The sequence below is a fragment of the Podarcis erhardii genome, assembly GCF_964252035.2.
Source record: "Podarcis erhardii genome assembly, chromosome: 15".
Classification (NCBI taxonomy): Eukaryota; Metazoa; Chordata; class Lepidosauria; order Squamata; family Lacertidae; genus Podarcis; species Podarcis erhardii.
In genome coordinates, this window is record NC_138505.1 from 29,410,083 (window position 1) to 29,419,993 (window position 9,911).

The 9,911-nt window shown below is 50.8% G+C and overlaps 1 long non-coding RNA gene across 1 annotated transcript in view; it reads left to right on the plus strand.

Moving 5' to 3' along the window:
* Positions 1 to 3,743: 3,743 nt before the first annotated feature.
* LOC309330943 overlaps positions 3,744 to 9,911 on the plus strand; it is a 316,600-nt gene continuing 310,432 nt past the window's right edge. Inside the window, exon 1 of the long non-coding RNA XR_014151655.1 lies at positions 3,744 to 3,927. This is a non-coding gene — a long non-coding RNA (uncharacterized lncRNA). The remainder of the gene's footprint in view (positions 3,928 to 9,911) is intronic.

The window sequence follows — 9,911 nt, forward strand, 5'->3', positions numbered from 1 at the left end:
TCCACAGTCCGCTGATGGAACTCGCACTTGCTGAGCTTTGCGTACAAACGGTGCTCACGCAAGCGCTGCAGCACGGTCCGGACATGTCCCTCATGGCGAGCCGGGTCACGGGAGTAAACCAGTATGTCATCCAAGTACACCACCACGTACTTGTCTAACAAGTCCTGGAACACGTGGTTGATGTAGCGTTGGAACACAGCAGGCGCGTTGCACAAACCGAAAGGCATAACCAAGTATTCGAACTGCCCGTACCGGGTCCCAAATGCTGTCTTCCACTCATCCCCGGCTCGGATCCGAATCAAGTTGTAGGCCCCCCGGAGGTCCAGCTTGGTGAACACCTGTGCCCCTTGCACCCGCTCCAGCAACTCCGAGATAAGGGGCAAGGGGTACCGGTCTGGGATGGTAATTTTGTTCAGGGCTCGGTAATCATGGCAAGGGCGAAGTTCCCCACATTTCTTCTTAACAAAGAGCACTGGTGCCGCGGTAGGCGAGGTGGAAGGCCTAATGAACCCACGCTCCAGGTTCTTGCGCAAGAAGTCCTGCAAAGCCTCGCGCTCTGGCTCTGTTAGAGAATATAAGCGACTCACTGGTAAGGGCGCTCCGGGCTGGAGGTCTATGCCGCAGTCAAAAGGCCGATGCGGCGGCAGCTGGTCTGCCCCCCGTTCCTCGAACACGTCCTGGTAGTCCTGGTACACGGCTGGGAGCGTGGGTGCTGCCTCCTCCGTGGGCGCGGCCGCCAGCGTCTCGGATTGAGCATGGGAACATGGGTCTGGGAAGTGCACAGTCCGTTTGACCCAGTCAATCTGAACGTTGTGAGCTTCCAGCCAGTCCATCCCGAGCACGAGGGGGAACCGGGGCATAGAGGCAATGTCCAAAGTTCGCAACTCCCGGTGCTGCTGGAGACACAGGACCAGGGGCTGGGTCTCCTGAGTAACGGCTCCTGAATGTAGAAGCCGTCCGTCAATTGCTTCCACCTGGACCGGTTCTGGCTTGTTCCGAAGTGGCACCTGATGATGGGCAGCAAAAGCAGCGTCCATATAAGAACGGGTTGCTCCTGAATCCACCAAAGCATGGGTAAGAATCCAGGGCCCACCTGGAGGGTATAAACGTACCGGAACCATAAGATGTTGCAAGTCCATTGGTGCGGGCCCATTCTGCGCTGTTTGGGACCCCCGGTAGCTAGGGCCATCAGCTACTGGGGGTTGGCGGTTTCCCTGCGGCTGGCGTTTCTCAGGGCAGGACCGAGCGTAGTGTCCACTTCCGCCACAGTAGAGACATAGATTCCCCTCCCGACGCCGCACCTTCTCTGCGGGGGAAAGGCGTGGCCGCACTGCCCCGAGCTGCATAGGCTCCTCCGATAACTCAGTTGTGACCGTGGGGCTGCCGGAAGAAACTGGTGCCGAGAACTGGAGGTGTCGTCGGCCCCGGGCCTGGCGACGATCCTCCAGCCGGTCGTCTATCTGTAGACTCCGTTGAATGAGAGTGTCTAGCGTGGTGGGGCGTTCCATTGTGGCCAGCTGGTCCAGTATCTCGTCCGAAAGCCCTTCGAGATACTGGTCCCGCAATGCCGAGTCGTTCCAGGTCAAGTCCTGTGCCAACAGCCGAAACTCCGTGGTATATGCGGCCACCGTGGACTCGCCCTGTTTCAACTGCCGAATCGCCCGGTTGGCTTGACTCCCTTTCTGGGGGTTGCCGAACGCGGCCTCCAAAAGATTGCAAAACCCCGTATAGTCTGCCAGCAAGGGGGAGTCTTGCCTGAGTAGCGGCAACGCCCACTTGGCCGCCTGGTCCTTTAACAAACTAATCAAAAAGTGCACCTTGGTGCGGTCGTCAGGGAAGTTCCGGGCTCGCCCCTGAATATACAGCTTGGCTTGGGCGAGGAACATGGGAAAGCTGGCCGGGGCTCCATCAAATTTCTCGGGCAAAGCCACTGGGTACTTGCCAGGAGCCGGGGCGTCGGCCCCAGGAGCCGGTAGGGCTTCCAAGCGCTGCTGAAGTGCCGTAACCGCGTCGCTGAGCTGCTGCACGGTGTGAGTCAAGGCCTGGTTCTTCTGGGCCAAAGCCACCAGCGCAGCCACCTGGTCAGCCATGGCCTCTGGCTCTTCCCGAACGCACCCCAACGAAGGGGGAGTGCGGGTGTGGCGGGAGCAAACTGTGCTGGACCCGGGGGAAAGGTACCTTGAGCGTAGTCTGAGTCCACACGAAGAGGGGCGAGGTCCGAGGCGGAGAGCCGGGCGGGGAACAGGAACGCTGGAACAGGAGGCCGAGCAGGGTACAGGAACACCGGATGGTCAGGAACAGGAGGCCGAGCAGGGAACAGGAGCACCGGATGGTCAGGAACAGGAGGCCAAGCAGGGATCAAGAACACAGGAAGGTCCAAAGCCAACAACGACGTTGCTCCCGCAACCTGGGACCGGGCTGACTGGGCTTTTATCCTCTTCTAAAGCCAGGGGCGGTCCCGGCCCCCAGGAGCCCCGCCTCCTCTGGCCTTAAGGCGAGCACTCCTCCTGGGAGCAACCAGTTCCCTTCGCCTCTCTGCCCTAAGCCTCTGCAGATCAGGAGAGGCTGAAGGGTTACTGGGCCCTGGAGGAGGCTCACCTGTAGCCACTGAGTCCTCAAGCCCCTCTGGGGCCTGAAGGGTTTCACCTGGGGCCAGCTCCTGGTGCTCTGCCACAGGTGCAGGCTCTTCAGCATCTAGGCCTTGCCCCAGTTCAGCCGGCCCTGGAGGCGGGGACTCCTGTGCAGGCTGGGATTCCTCTGGTTCATCCTCTGAATCGGAATCCCAGGCCATCACACCTGGTGTGCTTTCAAACTACTAGATTGGCAGGAGCAGGGACCGAGCAACGGGAGCTCACCCTGTCACGGGGATTCGAACCGCCGACCTTCTGAGGCAAGTCCTAGGCTCTGTGGTTTAACCCACAGCACCACCCGCGTTCGAAAGCTCGTCAAAGTGCAAGTAGATAAATAGGTACCGCTCTGGTGGGAAGATAAAGGATGTTTCCGTGCGCTGCTCTGGTTCGCCAGAAGCAGCTTCGTCATGCTGGCCACATGACCCGGAAGCTGTACGCCGGATCCCTCGGCCAGTAAAGCGACATGAGCGCCGCAACCCCAGGGTCAGCCACAACTGAACCTAATGGTCAGGGGTCCCTTTACCTTTAAGGTACAATGGTACCTCGGGTTACATATGCTTCAGGTTACATACACTTCAGGTTACAGACTCCGCTAACCCAGAAATAGTACCTCAGGTTAAGAACTTTGCTTCAGGATGAGAACAGAAATTGTGCTCCGGCGGCGCGACAGCAGGAGGAGGCCCCATTAGCTAAAGTGGTGATTCAGGTTAAGAACAGTTTCAGGTTAAGAACGGACCTCCGGAAGGAATTAAGTACTTAACCTGAGGTACCACTGTATTGTGAAGCATATATGTGCTGCTGTTGCTGTCAGTGGTGGTTCATGTGGAAGCTCAGACTCGATGACCTTGGTCGTAGACAGAGAGCATTAAAAAAATACAACAAGTGGTCCCTGCAGCATTGCACATTTTGGATATGTCACGTGAAAGCTCAGATACAATGTGGAACTGAACAGTTGGGGAAAGTTGTACAAAAATGGAGTAAACTGCAATATGAATACAGCGTGTCCTTTGGCCACGGCGGCAGAGACCTGGATTTTGGATTTGGTTGGCCACTGTGAGAACAGGATGCTAGATAAGATGACTTCTGAAAAGAAAATGTTAATGTATAACAAACAGAGGGACGCGGGTGGCGCTGTGGGTTAAACCACAGAGCCTAGGACTTGCCGATCAGAAAGTCGGTGGTTTGAATCCCCGCAATGGGGTGAGCTCCCGTTGCTCGGTCCCTGCTCCTGCCCACCTAGCAGTTCAAAAGCACGTCAAAGTGCAAGTAGATAAATAGGTACCGCTCCGGCGGGAAGGTAAACAGCGTTTCCGTGCGCTGCTCTGGTTAGCCAGAAGCAGCTTAGTCATGCTGGCCACATGACCGGAAGCTGTACGCCGGCTCCCTCAGCCAATAAAGCGAGATGAGTGCCGCAACCCCAGAGTCGGTCACGACTGGACCTAATGGTCAGGGGTCCCTTTACCTTGACCTTTATAACAAACAGAAACACACCCCTTGACTCTTTTCTACAGATAGCACCCGAGATAGAAAGCAACCAGAATGCTAAAATACACACAAATGTTACTAAAACTGTATAATAATAAGATTTTTTTTAAGTGTACATGAAAAGCAACAGTGATCAAACGCTAAACAGTGGCCCCGCGATCAATGCAAATATAAGTCGTGCTTTAAAAAATCAGGGTGAGACTGCACAACGATTCTCTTCTTTTTAGCCTTTCATGATTCTCTTCACATCCTGTTCAAAACCTAATTTGAATCCGGTGCCACTCGAACCACTTCCCCTTTCTCTCACTTTCCAGATAAGCTGGCTTTATGAAATGCAGTTATTTTCTGTGTGCATTTAAATCTGCATGAATTAAAGATAACCAGCAGAGGGCACCGCTTCCAGTGGGTGACAAACCAATGCTAATTTTCAGCAATTGATTTTGAAATACTAAACAGCTGTATCAACATTCTCTCAAGTGTGTTGAACACATTTTCTGGTTATCTGAATTAATATTCTTTAGCCCATTCCATCCCCAGGATGCGTCATGTCACAGCGTAAGTTTGAACCCCTTGGAATGCCCTCCAACTTAGATAAATAAGAAAAATCCAATTTCAAAGGGGCACTGTTGTCGTCGTAGTTGTTATTAATAAAATTGTTGTTGTTGATACCAATATCACAAGGATTGAAACACAACCCCTGCCTTCAAGCTTGCAATCAGGCAAAGCACAAAAGGCGGCGGCGGGGGGGGGGAATGACTGGTATTGGATGGCGACGTTTTATCTCCATGCTGAATATTTGTGGCCCCAAAGTTACAAAGGATGAAATAACGGTGTCAGACCTGAGTTAAAAAGAAAGTTCCGCATGCAACAGGTTCTTCATCTCTAAATTAAAGCTTACCAGTGAATTTGACGGATAGGTTTTCATTGCAATTCCTAATAAATAAATAATATCCCAACCCACGGTAAAGGTAAAGGGACCCCTGACCATTAGGTCCAGTCGTGGCCGACTCTGGGGTTGCGGCGCTCATCTCACTTTATTGGCCAGTGGAGCTGGCGTTTGTCCACAGACAGCTTCTGGGTCATGTGGTCAGCATGACTAAGCCGCTTCTGGCGAACCAGAGCAGCGCACGGAAATGCCGTTTACCTTCCCACCAGAGCGTGCTTTTGAACTGCTAGGTTGGCAGGAGCAGGGACTGAGCAACGGGAGCTCACCCCGTCGCAGGGATTCGAACTGCCAACCTTCTGATAAGCAAGTCCTAGGCTCTGTGGTTTAACCCACAGCGCCACCAGTCATTCCACGGTACATATGTTCAAAAGAGTGCAGCCTCCATCTCTCCTTTTTCTCAAAGAAGCTTTGGGTGCCCTGCATTCCTCACATCAGAAAGTGGTGTGTGCTTTTTATTTAATAGTATAAATACTAGTATTTATTTAATACTATTTGCACAAATTTGTAATCTGCTTAACATTAAAATACTGTAAATAAATACCCAAAAGGGCGAAGAATATAAAATCATGGAAATGCCACTAAATGCAAAACAAACATCAGAATAATAAGTTCAAATATCAATGGTACATGTTTGGGTCAGAGTTCAGGTGAAGCCTGTTTAAACACAGAACTTTTTCAGCTTTGAAAACTTTTCACTGTTGATTGTAACAAAACTTTTTTTTTGAATGAATGAATCTTTATTTGTGTCAGCCATCGGCCATAGCAATAAAACAACAATACGATAGACAAAGAATAGAAATTAAAAGTCAATTATATAAAATACATTTCAGGGATTTGAATCAGTAGTCAAATAGTGGATCTTATTCTGATTGCCTCTGCTAAAAACCTTGCAACCTTTGCTGTCACCTGCTCATCTTGATCTGCCAAGAGAAAGGACACTGGCAGTGGCTGGGCGACCCGGAATGGACAATAGAAGAGGGGCAAGAACCTCATTCCTCAAGTCTTTATAAAGAGCGCAAGCCAGCAGGGCATGCGCCACCAATTCAGTACTGCCATCTTCACAGGGACATAAGCGTTTTTTTGTGTGGAATCTGTTGGAATGGCCCCTTGAGTACAGCTGAGGGCAATACATTCAATCTTGAGAGAGTAAAAGCGCGTTTATATTTTGGAATTGCTAGGTGATGCAGAGAGGGTGCCAGAGAGTCGAAATGGGAAGGTGGAAAATAGTCATACCATGGGCAAAATTTCCTTATTGTGGCCAAGTTGTTCTGACGCTCGATATCATTTAGGCACTGACAAATTAGACCGTTTGCTTTACTAAAACCCAAAGTGAGTAGCTGTTGTGGTGATAAATCACAAGAGTGAAGTTTTTGATAGACGGTTTTAGTCCAGGTGCTCTTGTGACAATCTTGCTGCACTAGGGATATTAGACCGGGGGGATTTGAGTTTAGGCGAAGCCAATAGTTACCATAGTTTTTGCCCAATAGGATGCACTTTTTCCCCTCCAAAAATGAAGGGGAAATGTGTGTGCGTCCTATGGGGCAAATGCAGGCTTTCGCTGAAGCCTGGCGAGCGAGAGGGGTCGGTGCGCACCGACCCCCTCGCTCTCCAGACTTCAGGCTAGCGGAGAGCTTGCCTGTACCCAGAAGTTTGGGGCACGCTGAGCTCAGCATGCCCCAGGATTCCGGCTTTGCGCAGCTCTCTGCTAGCTGTGGGACTTCGCGCAGCTCTCCCACGGCTTGCAGATAGCAGCCTGTTCTGGGGGCTGGGGGAAGCTTGGGCTTCCCCCGCCCCAGCCCCGCACCTGGGGGGGGAAATAAATATTTTTTTCTTTATTCCCCCCCCCAAAAAAAACTAGGTGCGTCCTATGGGCCGGTACGTCCTATGGGCCGAAAAAGTAATTGTCCTATGCCAGATCCATAATTCTACCGAGGGAAGATTAGCCTCTAAGGTGCAATGATGCATTTGGGACACAGGGTGGTACAGAGAAAATTTGCCTTAAGAACTTTGATTGGACAGCTTCCGTAGATCCAAGGCTTCATAGCTTCAGAGTTCTGCCAATTAGACCGTTTGCTTTACTAAAACCCAAAGTGAGTAGCTGTAGTGGTGATAAACCACAGGAGTGAAGTTTTTGATAGATGGTTTTAGTTCAGGCGCTCTTGTGAAAATCTTGTAGCACTAGGGATATTAGACCAGGGGGGATTTGAGTTTAGGCGAAGCCAATAGTTAAGTGTCCTAAGATAGCCACCATGTGGATTGTGCATGGGATGCAGGCCAGTGGTCTGATCCTGCTGGGCTCTTCTTATGTTCTTATGACACCGTCCTAATATTGAAAGGGAGGGAAATCCAGAGGGTATATATCAGCCTGAAGCCAAGAGTATCTTCATGCTCACCCGCATTTCAAGCCCTGCTGCTGCCCCCCTCCTTCCCAAGTAGACATGTCCATAACAGCAGTAGAGCACATCCTTTTCTCCACAACAGGAGCAACGAGATCTTCTGCTGAACTGTTTTGCCAGACCATTAAGCTTTCAGGGCAGTTGGTGCATGGTTTTGGCTTGGCACATGATCCATCCCCTTTGTTCACTAGGCTAGGTTTGGTGGCACTGTGGCCTAAACCACCAAGCGTCTTGGGCTTGCTGATGAGAAGGTCGGCAGTTCGAATCCCTGCAATGGAGTGAGCTCCCGTTGTTGTCCCAGCTCCTGCCAACCTAGCAGTTCAAAAGCACACCAGTGCGAGTAGATAAATAGATACCCCTGCGATGGGAAGGTAAAATGGCATATCTGTGCACTCTGGTTTCTGTTACAGTGTTCCATTGTACCAGAAGTGGTTTAGTTATGATGGCCACATGACCCAGAAAACTGTCTGCGGCCTGAAAGCAGGATGAGCGCCACAACCCCATAGTTGCCTTCAGCTGGACTTAGCTGTCTAGGGGTCATTTACTTTTTTTAAATTTTTTTAAGCAAGTAAAGTGAACATCATAGCTGGTCAGGAGCCCAAGCCCAATTTGCCAGCTCCCTATTAGTTCACCATAATGAAGTGGTTCATTATTAAGCTACGTACAGTGGTACCTCGGGTTACAAACGCTTTGGGTTACAAACTCTGCTAACCTGGAAGTAGTACCTTGGGCTGAGAACTTTGCCCCAGGATGTGAATGGAAATTGTGCGGCGGCAGCAGGAGGCCCCATTAGCGAAAGCACGCCTCAGGTTAAGAACGGTTTCGGGTTAAGAATGGACCTCTGGAATGAATTAAGTTTGTAACCCGAGGTACCACTGTACTGCTACATCTGAGGTACACCTGTGCTTCTTTCTACTGCGAACAGAGGGAGCCTGTGGCCCTCCAGGTATACTGGATTATGTTTCCCATCATCCCTCACCACTGGCCATGATGACTGGCCCTAATGGGATCTGAATTCCATCAATATCTGGAAAGTAAAGGGCTCCCCAGCCCTGATTCTATTGAATCATCACAGCTGCCTGCACTTTTGGACTTCCCTTGGTGACATGACTATGGGCGCCGTCACTTCGATATTGATCACTCTACCGTGGGCTTTTCCCCTCAGAGGAGCTTTGAAGCTCACACAAAGAGGAGTCACAAAGGGGTGGGTGGGTGTGATGTTCGTGTGAAGGAGCCAGAATCACTTTCACCAGCTTCCATTCCAAGGGCTGCTGAGAGAGCTAAGGTACACATCATAAGAACATTAGGATGCTGTCCTGTCTTGAGTCAGGCCACTGGTCTGTCTGGTTCAGTATTGTCCACACTGGCTGGCAGCTCTCCAAGGTCTCGGGCAGTTGCCATTTCCCCAACTCTACCACGTGACACTAGGGGTCGACCGTTTGCGTGGAAAGTGGATGGTCTGCCACTGAGCTAGGACCCTTCTGAGATTGCAGCCTCAGCTCCCCACTCTTCCTCAGAAGAGCTTTGGGAACCTCAAGAAGTCACAAAGGTTGGTGTTTGCTGGTGTTGTATATTAATGGGGAACCAGAAGCATGTGCCACAGCTTATATGTGTGTGTTTTGGTATGTACCCAGAAGTATATTTGCCACTGTATGGGTATTTGCATATGAAGAGAAGAAGAAGAGTTTGGATTTGATATTTTGCTCTATCAGTAACCTAAGGAGTCTCAAAGTGGCTGGCATTCTCCTTTCCCTTCCTTCCCCACAACAAACACTCTGTGAGGTGAGTGGGGCTGAGAGACTTCAGAGAAGTGTGACTGGCCCAAGGTCACCCAGCAGCTGCATTTGGAGGAGCGGAGACGCGAACCCGGTTCACCAGATTACGAGTCTACCGCTCTTAACCACTACACCACACTGGCTCTCTATATTGGTTGCCAACTTCACCACTCTCTCTCTCTCTGTGCATATCTTTTATATGTACAGTCATTCCTCATGTTACGTCCGCTTCATGTTACGTTCTTTCAGGTTACGTCCCGCAACGACCCGGAAGTACCAGAAAGGGTTACTTCCGGGTTTCGCCGCTCGTGCAGGAGCAGGAGCAGCGAATCAAAACCTGCACATGCGCAGATGCGCTGCTGTGGGTTGCATTCCTTTCATGTTGCGAACGGGCCTCCTTAACGGATCGCGTTCGCAACCAGAGGTACCACTGTATACAGTAAGCCCACAGCTTCTGTGCATTTAACTTATGTGCATACAGCTTTACACATGGCAAAAAATGGGGAAAAAATAAAAAAGGTGGTAGGCATCCAGGAAAAAAAGACTTTAACACTTGCCATCGGCTCCACTATGTTTTGAGTGTACATGATTTTGGCTTTAGGTGCGATCCCAGAACATAACCCCCACATAAGTTGTGGGCTTACTGTGTTTTTGTGTGTGTACCCAGATGTATCTTCAC